The sequence below is a fragment of the Camelus ferus genome, chromosome 20 (genome assembly GCF_009834535.1).
Source record: "Camelus ferus isolate YT-003-E chromosome 20, BCGSAC_Cfer_1.0, whole genome shotgun sequence".
In the NCBI taxonomy this organism is placed as follows: domain Eukaryota; kingdom Metazoa; phylum Chordata; class Mammalia; order Artiodactyla; family Camelidae; genus Camelus; species Camelus ferus.
In genome coordinates this window covers 31,128,075-31,145,563 of record NC_045715.1, presented here as the reverse complement: position 1 = coordinate 31,145,563, position 17,489 = coordinate 31,128,075, and the positions used below count along the sequence as shown (strand labels likewise).

Genomic DNA, 17,489 nt, shown 5'->3' with positions numbered 1-17,489 from the left:
ATTATTCCCCTAGAACAATGGGAGAAGACCACACTTTGGTGTGTACAATTGGAACTGCTTCCCCTGGTGATCTGATATTCTCACTGGCAAAAAGTTAGAATAATGGGAAAAAGTGAGACACAGTCTTTGGACAGAGAAGGAGGATTTTCCTGTTTTTCATAGAGGTCAGGAGCTCACTGGACACAGACTTTAAGACACAGATACCCTGGATCCACTCCAGCAGTGGGAATGAACTGTCCCTGGGAGAGTGGAAGGAGCCAGTAGAAATGGCCATGGGAGAAGTGGTCCATCGCTGGCTGCTCTTCAGGCTCAGGTACGTCTTGGATTCCAGTACCACTAGTAAAGATCAAAACCAAGCATCTCTGTCCCCGTGAACTTGAGCTGAGCAGTGGCCCATCCTGAGGCTGCAGCTAGGTCATCAGTAGCAGACATCCAGACGAGACAGCAGAGCAGCAGCCTCAGAGTTATTCTGTGCTCAGCCAGAAGCAAGATAAGGAGATGGAACTGGAGGGTTTGTTCAGAGCACAGCTTCCTGCAAAACTCTCAGAAACATCTGAGGGACATTTGGGAGGTGACTTCTGTCCAGCAAGTTTCCAAGCAAGGACTCATCTTCTAACAATGTAGATACGAAGAAGGTAGAACTCAGTTTTTTTTTTTTTTTAATTTAATAGAGGGAATGGGGATTGAACCTAGAACCTCATGCCTGCTAGGCACATGCTCCACCACTGACCTATGCCCTCCCCCGCAGACCTCGGTTGTTTTGAAAGCCTGAGAACTTACGTAGGTGGTATGAATAGTGCCTTCCCGAGGGGCCCCAGCCAACTGCTTAGCTACCTTGTCTGTGTCTCGTGCTTTAGAGAGATCTATCTACATTTAAAACTACCTCTCTGCCTTCTTCTGCCAACACACAGAATCTTTTCCTGAAGTAAAAGGGTTGGAACTGAAGGTTGATTTGTATCTGGAAAAATATAAAGAAAGCAAAGGTAGGATTCAGTCCACCTCAACTTTCAAGATTCCTACATTGTATTCCCTATCCCTAAGATATTTACAATCTTTGAGGTTTTCATTGATCAAATAGAGTTAACACGTTTATCTCCTTTGAATTTTATGCCAAATTAAGCCACAGCCTTTGGAAGGTCACCTGTGAGATATGTGCACACACACACACACACACACACACACACGGACTGGACCGTGAATGTGCTGATCATCTGGCTTGTCCCTCCGTGTCCACCTCCAGGCTGCTCTCTGCCCCCAGAGACTGATGTGTGTAGACTTGACTAAAAGATTCCTGAGTCTTCCCCTTCCCACTGGGCCAGAGTGTTCTGGATTTTAATTCTGTCCATTCCAGGTATCCCAGGAATGAATCCCTCAGTTCCCTTCCTGTGAGGTTGCCCTCAGCCTTCCCCTCAGAACTCTCCTCCTTTCTGGTTCTGATAACCTCTCCTCCCTCGTCTCTCTCTCACCCCTCGAGGCCTAGGGGTGGAGGTGGCTCTGCTGCTTCTACACCTTGTCCCCTGACTCTCCCTTGTGGCTCCTCTTCATGCCACCTGCACCGGTGCAGTTAAGCCTGGCAAATCAACTCTCATAGAATGACCCTACTCAGAGGTCACATTTGTCCCTATAGAGCTCTGGACAGTGAAAAATTCAGAAAGATTTTCAGCCTTCATCCTTGAAAGCTAATGACAAAGAAAGCCAATGAGCTTAGTTTCTTTAGAATCCAACAGCTATAAATGGATTAAATGTATGACCTAACACCATAGGAAAATAGAAGAAAATACAGGAAAAAAAAAAAAAACTCCCTGACATGGGTCTTGGCAATGAGTTTTGGGTATGAGACCTAAAGTATAAGCAATAAAATTAAAAAGAAACAAATGGGACTACATCAAACCCAAAAGCCTCTGCACAGCAAAAGAAATGATCATCAAAATGAAAAGGCAAACGATGGAATGGGAGAAAACACTTGCAAGTCATATAGCTAACAAGGGGTTAATATCTAAAATATATAAGAACTCATATACCTCAATAGCAGAAAACAAAAAAATCTGATTAAAAATGGGGAGAACTGAATAGACATTTTTCCAAAGAAGACACACAAGTGGCCAATAGGTACAAGAAAAGATGCTCAACATCCCTAATCGTCAGGGAAATGCAAATCAAAGCCGTAATGAGATATCACCTCCCACCTGTTAGAGAAAGTAAATTGGTGCAGCCACTATGGAAACAGTATGGAGAATATTAGAAATAGAGCTACCATCTGATCTAGCAATTTTACTTCTGGGTATATGTCTGAAGGAAACAAAATTACCATGTTGAAGAAATATCTGCACACCACACTCACTGCAGCACTGTTTACAATAGCCAAGACGTGGAATCAACCCATGTCCATCAACAGATGAGTGGATCAAAAAATGATATATATGTATATATATAAATACGTGACATATATGTATGTAAAATGTGTGTGTATATATACACATACACATAAAAATACACACACACACACAATGGAATGCTAATTAACCATAAAAAAGAAAATCCTGTCATTTGTGACAACATGGATGGGCCTTAAGGGCATTAGACTAAGTGAAATAAGTCAGACAGAGAAAGGCAAACACTATATGATCTCATTTATATGTGGAATCTAATGTATGACATATAATAAACAAACCCCACCAAACTCAAAGAAGAAGCGATCCGCTCTGTAGTTGCCAGTGTGGGGAGGCAGCAGATGAGGGAGCTGGATGAAGGTGGTCAAAAGGTAGAAATTTGCAGTTACAAGATAAGTTCTGGGGACGTCATGTATAACAGGATGACTGTAACTAACACTGCTGTGTGGTGTGCTGGGACGTTGCTTAGAGAGTAGATCTTAACAGCTCTCATCACAAGGGAAAAAACTTCCTTCTGTCTTTCTTCTATCTACAGGAGATGATGGAGGTTAACTAAACTTACTGTGGCAATCATTTTGCAATACATGTAAATAAAGACATTATGTTGTACACTTTAAACTTACACAGTGCTATTTGTCAATTATATCTCAATAAAACTGAAAGATAAATAAATAAATGCCAACTGTTGCAAAATTTTAAACATGTGCATATTTCATGTGAGATAAAAGTTTTTGCCTTCTACTGATATTGATAAACGTAGATCGGGAAAAATAAACAAAGCTAAAATTAGTGATAAAACTAAGGGGAAAAGAGCAGTTCTTGAAATGAGACAAAAGCTCAGATCAAAATCTATCAATAAACTCTCAAGAATTTTTATAAATTTATGAATTCTTTATGGAATGGCATTAAGATAATCAGGGCACTATGTTAAGCCTCTTTGTAAAAAAATGTAGGTATATATAAATACACACACACACATAGATATACAGACAAAAATGTGTATATATACACATATATACTCATACACATACATACACACAAGCCTGCCCCCAAAAAAGAAACGTACTGATTTATGCTATATATCTGTTTATATAACAAGTTTTACTTAGACTAATGGTGTTAAAGCAGAAACAAATAATTGGAGATTTAATTAATTAGAGGCGTGCATTCACATCTATTGATAATTTGAATCATCTATTTTGGATAGTGGTGATTCCATAGTTTAAACCCAAATTGTACATTTATTTCTGTAAAGATACACTTAACATCTCATTAAGACAAGGACCCTTACTCATACTGAGAAGTCCATAATAGAAATATAAACAGAACTCTGAATAATGAATATGCAACCTGATGATAAAAAGCATATGGCCCATAGCCTCCGTTCACCTCTGCTATTCCTTTTGAAATTAATTGCTCACAGCACATAGCTCAGTGCTAAGCACCTTAACAGGTAATTGAGGAATAGGCCTGACTCCTGACTAAGTTAAGTCAAGCCAAGTTAAGTCTTTATCTGTATTTCTTTCCTGTGCACACACACAGACAAAGACACAGACACACATAAACACACACACACACACACACACACACACACACAGCAGAGTCACTCACATCTGTAGTCAGATAAATGCCTCATTTATGTAACATTGCTGTTAGTACATCCCCCAAATAAATAAAGCTCACCCATTTGAAGTTATATGTTTTAACCGGGATCACAAAACTTTCCAAAAGAAAATACACACTACTTAAACTTCTTAAACATAAAATTCTCAGCCTAATATAAACTGTAAACAGTGAGTCGTGATGGTTCTAATTATGAGCATCAGTCATTTTACTGGACCCTCAGACTGTTGAGGCTCTTTTAGCAATCCTCGGGCTGTTTATTATTTTTTAACTGCGTTCTAAACAGCCAAGGCAGGGAGACCCCTCCCCCTCCATCAGCACCCTACATCTGGTGACGACATTTGTCTTCAGAATAAAACCTGAGCTTTGATCTCTGAAGACAATAGGTGTTCTGCCTGGGAAGGACCCAGGTGTGGGGTTGAGTCTGAGACCGTATTAAATCGTTTGGTGACCCTAGCCATCACTCCCAGTGGACTTTTAGGGGGAACAAAAAAAGCCAGCTCCACCCAAGAGTAAAAGGCACTGAAGGTTCACATCCTCAATCCTTTGTGTGCCTCTGTGGGTTGGCCAGCATGCTCCGTGCAGGGCACCCCATCTGGAAGCACGCACCCTGCCCACGGAAGCAGGGTAGGCAGGCTGTCCTCCCATCTAAGGCAAACAGCCCTGTGTAACAGCAGGGGATCCCTACAACCAAGGCTCATGCAATGTAGAAGGAAAGCTGATTGCATAAAAGGGAAGGATCCGATGAAATGTGATCAATTGTTATTCAGAGAACAGAAATGACTTAAAAAAAAGTAATTAGTATTCTCAGAGAGTTTTATGATGATAATGCTTTTGGAAATTGAGCACAGGCTGTTGCTCCTGCAAAAAAAAAGAAGCATTCAAAGAACATGAAGGAGTTCCTGGAAATTAAAAAATAATGATTTTCAAAATATAACAGCCATCCCAATCATAGAACAAAGCAGGCTAAAAGCCCAGGGGGTTGTCTGGAATCGCTAACTGGGCAAACATTCCATGATGTAGAGCAATAGGACAAAGAGATGGAAAATGTGATAGGAGAGTGAAGAGACATGGAAGAAAAATCGACTAAAGCCAGCCCATGCCCACAAAGAGTTTTAGCAGGAGAGGACAGAGGCAGGAGAGCGGGGAAAACAAAGCCAGGATGGAGAGGTGAACGTTCCCTGCGCTCAGGAATGAGGAGAATCTCCAGATTGGAAGGAGCCCATAAAATCTCAAAAGAATGCCTCAAAAGATCCCACCTAGGGGTATGAGAGATTTCAGAATTTTGAAAAATAAAGAGAAAGGCTTAAAAGCTTCTGAGAAAAAATGTCGTTTTTATAAGGGAATCTGAAGCAGACTGACATCAGACTACCTGATGGTTACAGTAGATGCTGGAAGTCAATGAAACAGTGCAGACACACACGCTGGAGACCCAAAAAATGCACCTTTCAAAGGGAAAAGGTTCAAATTATGCTCCCTAAGAGATACTTTTATAGTCCTGTGGACCAAGTTGCCTCTACATCGTGCACTGAGAATGTGGAAGCTTGGGACAGTGCTCTTCTTACAAATTTAGCCTAAAACCTAATCTGCACTGAAGCGGCATCTTTTATTTCTAATGAGAGTCTTTCATTTACCACATTTGGGGTTGTCAAGCTTCTACAGAACCTTAGCCCTTATCCACAGGGTGATAATGGCACCTTTTGTCAGGAACTTAGGCAGAAATGCAGTTTCCCTCCCTCGTGGCTGGACACCCTTGGCTCCGGGGTCAAATGGAACATGGCTGGAGTTGGTGGGATGAAGGGATGCAGAAGAGAGAAGTAAGAGAGGCAAGAAGATACCCGAAAACAGGGGTAAGTCCACAAGCAGGAAAACCTACAATAAGCCCCGAACATCGTCTCGGAGGGGTGCCAGGGAGGTGGGGCCTCATGGTGCCCCTGAAAACTCAGCAAACCCGGCTGCCCTCCCTCTGAGGGACTCCCAGCTTCTCTCCCGTTCAGGCCTTCCTCGGGCATCTGCAGCGCTTTCCAAACCCCTGCCTGCAGCCACCTTTAAGAACAGTGTCTTTGGAAACAGCAAGAGGCACACACACGGGGCTGGGCCGACCACCAAGCCCCTCCTCCACCCTAGAGCCAGAGTGTCACTGTCCTCAGGGCTCTGTGTACATGGCTCTGGTCCTGTAGCTCTGTCCTAGAAGGTGTCCCTGACTTCGGAGACAGTAACAAAAATGACGACTGTCAACTCTGTGAAAGGAAATTTTCTCTCTTTGTTTCGGAGAGTGAGACCATCATTTTGTTTTTTTATGATTTTAAGTGGGCTTATAGTTAATGATTTTCTACAAAAATAAGAAATGATTTGTATCATGAGAGAAATAGAAGAGATAGAGGAAAACATATATCTCCTCCCCAATCTCTCCTTTCACATTTTGAAGCTCCGTTTTTAAATTTATTTAAATTTGTCCTAGAGACTGTATTTTGGTGTTGATTCTTGTACGTATGAATGTTCACGTTGCTTTATCTTTTTCTCCTCTTAAGATTGTATAATTTTAGTTAAAGCATTGGTAGAGTCATGTCGATTTCTCTGGGAGGAAAGTATCCCCCCCACACACCTTGTTCTGCGGGAGAAGCTCTAATGCCAGGCATTTCCCCTCTCTGGGTGGCTGAATCACAGACATAAAGCCTCCGAGTATTTAGCTTGGCTTTAGAGAGTCTCCTTGCAAACTTAATGAGGGCAGGAAAATTATTGCGGAGGTGTTGTTGATGGCGTACAGAACGAAAGCATATTTGCCATTGGTCAGTGACAACCAGGTGTATCCCACCCTGCGTCACTGCCAACCTCAGGCTCCCGGAATTTCCCTGAGGTCTTGTTGCCTCAAAAACCCAATAAACAGTCCAGGTTGTTTATTGGAGAGGGGCTCTGCCTCTCCCCCACCACTCACCATTGCTCTGGGTGGCCTGACCACCCTTGCTTTGAGGTTGGCAAAAGGGCACATTGGAGCCACGTTTATGCAACGCACTGAATTATCACCTGTAAGGGGAAAACAGAGAGAAAAAGTGAGTCTCAAGAAATCAGCTAATCTGTGCATGAGAAACTGACTGCATGTCTATTAGAAGGACAATGGAAGGGTTACAGGTTTTGTTCGGTGGTTAAGATTCCAGAATGTTCGGTGGCGGTTTACGCCTACACGATACCATGTTCCAGACCACAGGTTGGCAAACTCTGGCCAGTAGGCCAGATCTGGCCGGCCAGCTGCTGTTGTGAATAAAGTTTTATTGGCACACAGACACGCCCACTTGCTTACATGCTGTCTAGAGCTGCTTTTGTGCGACAAGGCTGAGTTGAGTAGTTGTGACGGAGACCATCTGTGGCCACAAAGCCTGAAATATTTACTAAAATTTTTTCTTTTTCTTTTTTATTTTTTTGAGAGATAAATTCTATTAATCTTATGATTTTGAATATTGTCCTAGGTTTTTATTTCTGTAGTTTATCTGTTTACAGTGTCTGAAGCAGGAAGAAAACCTTTTTCTCTTTAAAGATAGAGAGAGATATAAAGATGTTTGTTCTTTATTTTTTTTTAACTGTTTTTTAGGGAGGTGGTGGTAATTAGGTCTACTTATTTATTAATCATTATTTTATTTAATGGAGGTACTGGGGATGGAACCCAGGACCTTGTGCACACTAAGCATACGCTCTACCTTCACCCCAAGATGTTTGTTCTTAGTACTCTTAAAGCCAAACTTTTTTACAGAAAAAAAGTCTGCCAACTCTTGTTTTAGAACAACATTGACACTCACTTAACAGGAGGACACTTACATATCAATGCAGAAGTGGAACCTCTGTCGCTCCCTCGTAGCTTACGAACGGGTCATGGTTTTTCTGCACCCACGGGCATGTCCTAGCACAGTGGTGACAAGCAGTGTGTTTGAGTCCTGCCTCCACGCTGGCCAGGTGTGTAACTTTGGGCTGGCCCCTTAACCTCTCGTGCCCCAGTTTCCTCATCTGTGCATGGGGGTAACCACTGTCCTTTGCTCATAAGATTGGAATATGGATTAAGTGAATGAAGACATATTTTGGATTCACGTACAGTCAAGGGCTGTGCCTGACCACAGAGCAGCCTCAACGCACTTTGGATGTTAAGTGGTCCTTCTCCTTTGTGTTGCCACACTTCGATGCTTAACACTCCCTGAGACACATAGAAAATCAAAAAACAATTTTTTGAGAGGGAGACCTGTATTCTTTTCTGTATAAAAATGCCCATCAGATGGGGAGTCAAGAGGGTTGGGGGACAGGAGAACCTGGAAAAGAGGGTAGACACTCATCTGCAATTTTAACAAGGTCTAAGTACTTCTTCCTTATTTATTTTTCTTAAAAATCACTCATAACAATCCATGAACTAGATGTTGTAGAGCATGGCCTACAGAATGGATCCTATAAAATCCAAACTAATAGTGCAAGAGAAGGACAATTCTTAGTGGCACTGAAATCCGCTCAGTTCACTATCTCCCCAGATTCAGTTCCGACAGCTCTCTCTCTTGCTCCTTGGATAGGCTCACCCCCAGGCTCAGCACCCAGCTCTCTTCAAAGGGCTCGGCAAATTAGAGGCTCTCCACACATACTTACCGTGGGCGGCAAAGTCAGATGCACAGGGTCTGGATTGACCTGAGCTTGAAAACAGGAAAGTTAATCAAGTCGTTGCGCCAAGGGAGTCCAAAGAGCACAGGAATAATTTTCCCCAAGCGCCCAGGGATGCGGTGCCCCTCGACAGAACTGCTGAATCAATTAGCCTAATTAAATGAGGTGGAAAATTACTCGCAGAAATAAGTTGCCATGAAAGGCGAGTCTTAATTTGGCCTAAGGGAAAGCAAACAGCTCGCCCCTGTGTCTTGCCAGAGTCTCTGAACGGGGAATAATTGGCAATTTATGTGTGTGTGTGTTTAAGGCCATGGTACAAATGTGTTTTCGTTGACAAGCAGCTGGGTTTTCCCTGGTATAAAAAGAGTGTTCTAATTAAGGGACAGTATAATTGTGTGTGTTGGCTGAAACGCCGAGTGTGTATCCTGACTGCAAATAGGGGCGCATGGGACCCACCCCACTGTGGGGAGCCGGGGCTGGGACCAAAATTGACCCCTGGGAGCAAGGACTTATATCAGTCCAGTCTGCCTCTGCTTCCTTCTCAGGGGCCATTTCCCAGCTCAGCAAACTACACAGAGAGGATCTGAGGCACCCACTGCAAGCGTCCTAGAAGGACAAGCTATGGAGTTAAAAATTTAAATTTAAAAGGGTGACTTTATCCCATGGAATTCCATTAAGAATGATGCTAGAGAAGTGTATTTCTGAGTGTAGGAAGGTGATCAAAATTATTTGATAAGAAAAAAAAAAACAGTTGCATGATGGCCGAGGTCAGTGTGGATATAACCACCTCCCTCTTTCACCCACAACCCTGCATCCAACTTTTGGGACCTACCCAGTCTTCCCTCCTCCTGCCCGCAGCCCTGCTCCACCTGCAGGGAAAACTCCAAGACCCCTGCGTGGCTGAGGGGACCGTAGGTCCCTGGGAGCCTCAGAAAGGGGTGTCTACCAACCCAGCACAGCTCTCTCTTGCCAGGTTGGCCTCCTCAAGCAGTGTAACTTTGATACGTATTGTTTGCAAAAAAAAAAAAAAGCCTCTTTTGGATGTCTTTCTCAAAGATCTCTTCCCCAAGAGGGATACGGGCTTGAAAGTTGACTATGGGGAAAAAGAACATCCTTGCTATATTTGGATAAGTTAAAAATTAGAATATGAAAATAATCACCAGATGTGAACTTCTTCCAACCCTCTCCTCCCAGGTGCTGGGAAGGACCCAGAGCAACGTGGTTCTGAGCCCAAGAGGCAGGGCATGGGATTCTCAGCCAAATCGGCCCCCTCACCCCTACCCTTCACACCCCATTTTCCTGCCGGACAGCAAGGCCAACTTTTCCTTGCGAGCCCAGCTCATGTCTAGTGTGGGTTTCTGGAGCCTGGACAGTGCCGTACACTCTCCTTTCAACCAGCTGGGGACAGTTAATGACTAGCTATTGCCCTAGAAGCGGGGAGAATCCATAGACCTAACAGATCCTTGAGAAGAGGGGGCTTGAGGTGACAGAGACCCAACAAACACAATCTTATAATTAACCAAAGACTAGGGCTGCATGCCCTGCGGATACCAAGAAAATCAGTAACCAGTTCCTTGGTGCCACGACAGGGCTCAGTTTTTGAGATATTTGGTTGAAGAGGCAGCATAGCTAGGAGTTAAGAGCATCAGCTCTGAAACTATCCAGAGAGAGGGAGGGAGAAGGAGGGGAGGGTGGGCAGAGGGAAGGAAGGAGCTGGGGGGCGGGGTGAGAGCTATCACCAACTCCATTCCTGCCTCGTGCCATGCCCTTTACAGACGGTATCTCATTCGAGCCTCCTCCCAGAGCTGTGGAGTTTATCATCCAAAGGAGGGTGTTTTAAAGACAGCCCTCTTGATAAAGCTCAGAAGCTGTATAATCGAATGTTCCATTTGATCCATAACTCTTAGCCTTTCTGGGAGCCTCGCCCCCATCCCTGACCATATTCCATCCTCAAACCCATCCCATCCCTAAGATGAGGCTCAGGGATGGCTGGGAGGCAGGGATGTGTCTTCCTTCTATGTTATTTGATCACTTTTTAAAGCTAACATTAAAAAAAAATTATTGAAGTATAGTCAGTTTACAAGTTTGTGTCAATTTCTTGTGTACAACATAATGTTTCATACATATACATACATGCATTTGCTTTCATATTCTTTTTTATTATAAGTTACTACAAGATATTGAATATAGCTCCCTGTGCTAGACAGTAGGACCCTGTTGTTTATCTATTTTATATATAGTAGTTAGCATCTGTAAATCTCAAACTCCCAATTTATCCCTTCCCACCCTCTTTCCCCACTGGTAACCATAAATTTTTTTTTCTATGTCTGTGAGTCTGTTTCTGTTTTGTAAATAAGTTCATTTGTGTCTCTCTTGTTTTTTTTTTTTTTTTGAATCCACCTATGCAAATCAAAACTATAATGAGGTATCACATCACACTAGTCAGAATGGCCATCATTAAAAAGTCCATGAACAATGAATGCTGGAGGGAAAAGGGAACCCTCCTACACTACTGGTGGGAATGTAGTTTGGTGCAGCCATTATGGAAAACTATATGGAGATTCCTCAAAAAACTAAAAGTAGACTTACTATATGATCTAGCAATCCCACTCCTGGGCATATATCCAGAGGAAGTCTAATTCAAAAAGATACATGCACCCCAATGTTCATAGCAGCACTATTTACAATACCCAAGACATGGAAACAGCCTAAATGTCCATCGACAGATGGCTGGGTAATGAAACTGTGGTATGTATATGTGTATGTGTGTGTATAGATAGATAGATAGATAGATAGATCGATCGATCTGATGGAATACTACTCAGCCATAAAAAATAAAATAATGCCATTTGCAGCAACATGGATGGACCTGGAGATCATCATTTTAAGTTAAATAAGCCAGAAAGAAAAAGAAAAATACCATATGATAAAGCTAACATTTTGGCGAGCTTCCTTTAGTGTCATGAAATACAGTGTGGATGCCAAAATCTCTACCATGGCTACCAAACCACCAAGTCAACTTCCCATATTTCTCACTGTGATCCCCATTGTACAGGTGAGGGAGAAGAGAGATTTGTTTGAGTGCTTGGCTTTCCAAAAGTCCACCACACTGGCTCACATCCCCACAACCCAGAGGTCCCTCACTCACCCATCCTTCCACCCCAGGTCTGGGTCAGGGCACATATCTTCTTTACTTCCAGAATCATGAATCAGTCCCTTAGCGTCTCCTGCCTTAATTTCCCTGTCACTATCGCAGAAGCTTATTATGTGTAATTGATCTAAAGAATGTCTGGGGGAAAAAAATTGTTCTTGTAAAATGAAAAAAAAAAAAAAAAAAAGAAGTCAGAAAAGATTCTCAAGGGAAAGCTTTCTTTTCTGACAGGTACCATTTTCCCCAGACCCACATGGATTTGATGTGGGCCAGATGCTGCCTCTTTTAGCTTCAAATGTCAGGTCAGTGGATCCATGGGACCAGCTTCTATTTTCCATTTCCTTTGAAATTGTTTAGACAATGTGGGCAGGGTCAGGTGTTTAGGGGGAGGGAGAGACTCTGGAGGTTGGGATGGCAAGAAGATCTCACGAGGAGAGTCTGCCAAGGGCCTGAACAGGACATTGAGGACAGCTTCAGGCTCTGGTTTTCACCGGGGCTTGTGGGACTCTGAGGTTCCTGCTAAAGCCCTGTTTCTTTCCTTGCTCTTTGTTGATGAAGTTTTCATTTGAAACCTAAATGCACAAGGCAACAGGTCCTTCCCACCAAACTCAAGAGGAGGGCCATGATGGACCAGAATCAGAAGTGACTCTCTGTCCCACTTTTTAGAAATGGGGGTAGGGGGAGTGGCAAGGATTTTAATCTATTTTGTCAAAGGACAAGCTTCCCCAGCTAGTCATTTTCCCACCTGATGAGCACGCAGGAGACTGAATAGGACGGGGAGGTATCTCCTCGTTCTAGTCCTGTGGTTACTCACTGACAAAATGATTCTCGTATTTTCTCTGACCCTTCAAGTCCAACAAACATTGGGTGTCCCTCATTTCTCAGTCTCTGTCAAGATTTGTTTTTTCAATTTGAAACAAGTATCCTAATTTGAAAACGAATGAGTTTCCTTGAAAGAAATAATATTTGCCACCCCTTAAAGAGGTCTGTTGTGTCCCAGGCTAAGACATAAGTAGCCAGAGGCTTGGATGGAGATCAGAGGAAATGGGCTGGCTGGACCCCCCCACCCCGCCCCTGGACTCCGAGCATCTTTGGAATCACTGGGGCCTGACTGTGACACAGGCTTGTGGGCTTTGACCATTTGGATCCAGAGATACATCTGCCAAAGAGTCAGGAAGAAGATGAAATTCTCCATCCTGAGGTCAACAAGACAGAGATGGGCAAAAACAAAAAGCAAACAAAAAAATTCATGAAACGCACACAAATAATTTTAAGCCAGGAAACTGCCCTACTCCTAAGTAAAGACAGCGGGGGTGCCAGCCCCATATCTCCACCTTCTGCACACTGAAGAGCCAGGCTTACCCCCAGCAGGGCGCCCACCCCCCGCCCCGATAGCGTCCCTGGGTAGCAGCAGCGTCTCCATGAGGCTGGCGGAGTGCTGCTAACCCTCATTCCAGGAACCCAGTGGGGGGCCCCAAGAAATGAAGGCTTTTTCCAAATAGCATTCCGGGGTCCTTTTTAAACCTCTGTATCTCTGCTAAATCTGCAAGGCTCCACGGAGTTGGGTTGGAGCCAAGGGGGGATTAAGTGGAATTGTAGAAGTTTTCCGAACAAGCAGTTTCCTACTATTAGCAACTTCGCACCTACAGCAGAGGCTCAGCTTTCCCCCCTCCCTTTCTTAGCCAAGAAGTATATACAGTAATTCTGTTGTGTAAGACAATGTGTGTCTGTGTGTGCGCACACATGTGTACACAAGTGGGCCACTGTGTACGTGCACTTCTGTACACAAGAGCTGCATGGCCGTAGCCTCGCTGTCCCTGCACAGCAGAGTTGGCCAAGCCCCAAAGAAAACACACATTTCGGAGGCCTGTGTAAGTGTTTTCAGCGTGTCTGCGTGTGTGCATATGTGTTGTGTGTGTGTGCCTGTGTGTATAAACACATATAAATACACATCCTTTCCCTCCTTACTGATTCTCTTCCAAAGATTTCATCAAATCTGATAACCGTTCTTTTCCATTTCTATCCAAACCCAGGTTTTCTGTTATATCTGCTTCAAACATCACAGAAGTTAATTTTTTTTTTTTAACAGCTTCCATCATAGGACCTAGAGCTGCTGTTTCCAGCTCCCTTGCTGGCCTTGAGCTCGCTGGGTAATCTCCCACCCGAATTCCCCAGAAACACGCCATCCACCCGGATCCATGGCCAGGCATCTCCCGTCCTCCTTCTGGGTTGTGTTATAAATTTTGGCTGAGACGCTGACACATGTCAGCGTGTTACTTTCAGCGACATGTTTGTCTTTTCTTTGTTAGCTTTGGTTCAAGGCCGCGAATCCATTTGGAGAAGCGGCGTTTCTGAGCCCAAGCAAAAGTCTTCTGATCTGCTTGGTGGACTCTGAGGTTTCTCTATGCCTGCCCCTTCTTTTTATCCCTCTTCCTCCCCCCTGATTTTTCTTAGAAATCCAAGGGAAAAGGATATTTGGTGATCAAAGGGAATTCACCTGGCAGGGCCTGAATGAACACAAACCAGTGAGCCTCTGTCTTTGGTTGGATCTCACAGGACCCACCTCCATGTTTGCTGCCTCCAGGGGATTGCATCACAGCCATCTCTCCTCTTTTCCATCTGAGCTCCGCCACTCTCTTTTATCTTTTCAGGGACAACAGCAGTCTATGCTGAGGTTATAACTCTGCTCTGTCAAGTCTCTTCTCTCCTTGGTCATTATTCAGATTATCTTTGATCTGTTTGAAGTCAGCCTCAAGGGTACCTGCAGCATTCCTTCAAGGAGTTTCCAGAGCTCCAAGCCGTCTCCTCTTGACCAGAAGCACTGCCTCTCCGCTCACTTCCTTGTGCCCTGAGAGAGTAATTTCCCTTGGCCAGGCTGTCATGGAAAAAGGCGAGTGCCAGCAGCCTGGCTCAAAGACGTGGCTTACGAAAGCTGGTCTAAAAGTGAAGATGTGTTACACGTTCCTCGGGGCCAGCTGAAGGTGGCCAGAAAGACGCCTGTTTACAGCAAAAGAAACATGGTTCTGCAGCCTCTTTCTTTAAAAAAAAAAAAAAAAAAAAGTCTTCTCAGGCTTTGAACAAATAATGTTAATATAAAACTTGAACACATATCTTAATGGTCAACCAAATCTAAATCAGTTTTGGCTGTCCCAGAAATCCACTCACAAAGGATAAAGATTTACCCCCATTAGGTAGCCTAAGGAATTAGTCACAGACTCTGAAGAAAATCTGCAGCAGGAGACAGCATGTGAGAATGAAAGGGGCAATTAAACCAGAAGTCAGGCAACTGGGGATTCCAACCCCAGAACCGCTTCTGTGTGACCGTGGGCAAGGTATTTAATTATGTGAGGTTTCAGTTTCCTCATCTGAAAAAGGGGAGGGGAGTGGGCTTAAACTTCCTAAATTTCTATGAGTTTCAAATATATTCTGAGCAAGCAAGCAATATTAAAATGAGCATGTATTCTCCTAAGGCGACTACATTGAAGGAAAAATATATTTATTTGGATATATAAGTGCTAGTGTTTGTTAAAAAAAAAAAAAAAAGGATTTTCATTGCTTTATAGTCACACCTCGTATATTCCAGCTTCTGTTAGAAGCCTTTTATGACTCTGTCATTCATAAATTTGTCCAAACTCTTTTTTAATCCATTTACATTTCCTGTCTGTACCGCCTCTCAGGGTAATGAGTTCCATAGCTTTATTACGTGTTAGGAGAAGTATTATTTCCTTGTTTGCCCTAACTTACCTCAAGCTTCCAAACTGCCAGCGTGCCCCAGTATTTCAGAACTGGGTGCACAACTGCATCTGTCGTCTGTGCTTTATAAACTGGAGTTAAAATCATTTTAGGCTGCTTCATAAAGCAGCAGCCCCCTCGCCATCATTCCCCTGATCATTGTAGTTACTTATACAATAAATGTGGGTGCCAATGGTGGAAGGAAGTCCTGGCTTCCAATGACAGAGCATCAGGAGAGCCTGGAGACCTGAATCTTGGGCTCTAGAGTCAGACAAACCTAGACTCAGATTCCAGTCCTGCTACTTGCCGTGTGGTTTTTATGAGCACCGTTTCCTCGTCTGGAAAATAGAAAACACCGCTTACGGTCAGAAGCTGGTGTAAGAGTTGACTGGTAGAATTTTTGTAATGTGCCCAACACCAACAGAGACATTGTAAATATCTGCCCAAACCTAGCAGTTGCTTAGGTGACAGTCAATGGATACCATGATGCTAGATAGACTTTAATGGGCAAGATGTTCTAGAATCATCTCTTGTATCATAAGCAGGGCCTAAATAGTGGTTGACAAAGAATAATCTAAGTTCAATGCATGAGATGTTGGGAAGCCTGGGCAGGGAGGGATGTTCTGGACACGAGCAAGTGGATGGAGTTTGAAGGGGAATCTTCAGGCACAGAAAGATAGGAAATGTGATCTCGACATGTCTTAAAGTGGTACCAGACTGTGGACAATAAATATTTACAACGTGGCAGAGGATATTTTAAACCGAGGAAGGCAGGGGAAGCCAATATGCTCTTTCCAGAGCAACGGCCTGAGTATCTCAGAGAATAGAAATTCAGTTTCTAGCTCTTACTAACAATCGTGTAACTTTAAGGAATTCAAAGCTATCTCTAAGTCTTGGTTTCCTTGCACATAGAATGGAATCAGTCTAGTTCACTGACTTACAAACACTGCTCCTTAGAACCTGTGGTAAGAAAGAGAGGAAAGAGATGAGGATGAGGATAGGATGTGAGCCCTTGTTCCTAATTCAATTTAAGTAGCTATCTTAAGGTCTTAAACTGGCTCATAAAGGAAAACTGAATGGAGCCAAAATCACTCTTTGAAAAACCTTTAAATCACCCCAATGTGTACTGAAAAGTTCAAAGGATCCTAAACCAAGTGAAAAAAAACAGTCACCTCTCCCATCTCACCCCTACTCTGGGGCGTGCCATTACTGAGCCACGTGGCAGGCTGAGTCCCCCGCCCACACACACACAGTCAAATAAATGCATGAACTAAAGCTAGTGCAATGAGCTTCCCTTTAAGATTTAAACTTTGGTTTCTAAAAAGACTTCCTAAGCCATAAAGAAACATGACTGAGACCACTAGGTTAGGTGCTGAGGTGCCCTCCTCTCTAACAGAATGGGATTCCCACATGAAGAGAGTAAGCCTTGGCTCCAGGATTCTTATTAGAGAGGTTTGGAAAGAATCCATAAGAGGAAATTGGGACAATTTATTTGCACACCTAATCAGACAACCAACAGGTGTGGGAAGTGGACGGAAAATACACCAAAATATGTAAGCATTTCTGCCTGAATCCTGAGAGCCTAACAACAACACAAAGAAACACTTGGCGTCCAGCAGATCCATCACCCAACTGGGTGTCCCCACAAGAAACTGGTTACAAGAAAGGAATGCAGAGGACTCCACAGGCTGTTCTCCGGAGACAGCCTCCCAGTGTGTATTCAGGGCCAAAACCACCAATAAAATTCCAGGCACATCATCAGTATGATCGCATTTTAGAAAATATATGGATGCTTTACCTAATTCCTGAATAAAACCATGGTGCAACCTGACTGGGGTAATTTGCACTGTTCTCAGTCTCCTACTTCAGAAAGGCATCGTGAGCTGGGCGGGGCGACCCGGGAAACAGAGAAAACAAACAGAGCAAGAGAAGCAAGAGGAAGAGAGGGAGGGAGAAAGGAAGGA

At 43.6% G+C, this 17,489-nt stretch overlaps 2 long non-coding RNA genes across 5 annotated transcripts in view; one reads left to right on the top strand and one right to left on the bottom strand.

Annotated features, from left to right (window-relative positions):
• Positions 1 to 14,644, bottom strand: part of LOC116658294 — a 25,305-nt gene extending 10,661 nt beyond the window's left edge. Inside the window, exons 1-4 of one of the 4 annotated variants that reach the window (XR_004313622.1) lie at positions 14,291 to 14,644; positions 8,631 to 8,669; positions 7,824 to 7,905; positions 6,949 to 7,037 (exon numbers count right to left, since the gene is read on the bottom strand). This is a non-coding gene — a long non-coding RNA (uncharacterized LOC116658294). Of the gene's footprint in view, positions 1 to 6,948; positions 7,038 to 7,823; positions 9,918 to 14,290 lie in introns of those variants that run through there. The other 3 variants (XR_004313620.1, XR_004313621.1, XR_004313619.1) reach the window with 3 other exon arrangements.
• The window catches only part of LOC116658295, a 25,113-nt gene extending 7,624 nt beyond the window's left edge, over positions 1 to 17,489 (top strand). The window contains exons 2-3 of the long non-coding RNA XR_004313623.1: positions 10,710 to 10,713; positions 17,476 to 17,489. This is a non-coding gene — a long non-coding RNA (uncharacterized LOC116658295). The remainder of the gene's footprint in view (positions 1 to 10,709; positions 10,714 to 17,475) is intronic.